Consider the following 1459-nt stretch of genomic DNA (forward strand, 5'->3'; position numbering starts at 1 on the left):
GCAGACTCATTGGAAGCAGGATACACTCAGTGACTGACCCAGACTTGGGTCTTCACAACACAGTTCAGACTGTTAACATGGGCGGATGCTTGTGTAGGGCTTCACAACACGGTTCAGACCGTTAGCACGGGTGGATGCTTTTATTTATTATTTTTTTTAAAAGAAGATTTTTATTTTTATGTATACAGGGTTCTTCCTGCATGTATCTTACCTACAGTACAGAAGAGTGCACCAGATCTTATTACAGATGGTTGTGAGCCACCATGTGGTTGCTGGGAATTGAACTCAGGACCTCTGGAAGAGTAGCCAGTGTTCTTTACCTCTGAGCCATCTCTCCAGCCGCCGGATGCTTTTGTGTAGGGCTTCACAATATAGTTCAGACCATTAGCACGGGTGGATGCTTTTGTGTAGGGCTTCACAACACAGTTCAGACTGTTAGCACGGGTGGATGCTTTTGTGTAGGGCTTCACAACACGGTTCAGACCGTTAGCACTGGTGGATGCTTTTGTGTAGTGCTGCTACTGGAAACAGCAACTGAGATGGTGTCATTTATAAAGAACACATTTATTCCGTGCACTTCTGGGAAATCTGAGACAAGGTGCTATGGGTGTGATTGCCTGGCCAGGGCTGCGGTAGACTTCCAAGATGAACCTTTTGTTTCTGAACTTCTCCATGGGGGCAGAGGGCTTTGTCCTCACATGGCAGAAGTCATGGAGTCCTGTGGTAAAGCTTCCCTCGTGAGGGCTGGGCAGGGGGCTCATGACCTAACAACTTCTTAAACAGCACCTACAACTGAGCTTTGGATGGGACCTAGTCATGGTGGATGAACCACCAGAATTCAGTGTAAGCTTGAATGTGAACTTGGGTTCATGTTCAAGAAACCTTGTTCTCTGAAATGCTCTGGTCTCGGACCTCAGTCATGGATGTCTGGGACTTCCTAAGGAGCTGATGTTACTTTGTAATTTCCTTGTCTGGTGCCCTGACCTCCTGTTTGTGGACACAACTCACTTGTTTTGTGGCTCCCAGTGTGATGTAAGGGGGTCCAGGTGTCATCTTGCTTAGTTCACCCTTCGTTTTCCAGGGAGAGAACATCCCTAGAAGCTACATCTGCTATGGGGTGAAGAGCTCAAGACTGACATGCCAGGCTGGTAACCTAGTAGTAGAGCACTGTCAACTGCCCTCACATCTACCACAAGTAGAGACAAGGGAAGGAAGTGGCCTTGCCTGGGTCCTCTGGATATGCTGTCTTCATATATGATTGAGGTTAACTGCCTAGAAAGATGTTACACAGGGCCTCCAAACTAAAGTTGTTTACTAAGATTTAATTCAGATTTTATCATTCCCCAAATAATACAGCTTAGTTTGAAGGCGAATTTAATTAATCCAGGCCAGTGGGTACAAGAAGACAATTTTAATATAAAAGCACACTCACACACCCGGAGTTCAGCGATCCACCGTA

Source organism: Microtus ochrogaster, chromosome 2 (genome assembly GCF_000317375.1).
Source record: "Microtus ochrogaster isolate Prairie Vole_2 chromosome 2, MicOch1.0, whole genome shotgun sequence".
NCBI classification, from domain to species: domain Eukaryota; kingdom Metazoa; phylum Chordata; class Mammalia; order Rodentia; family Cricetidae; genus Microtus; species Microtus ochrogaster.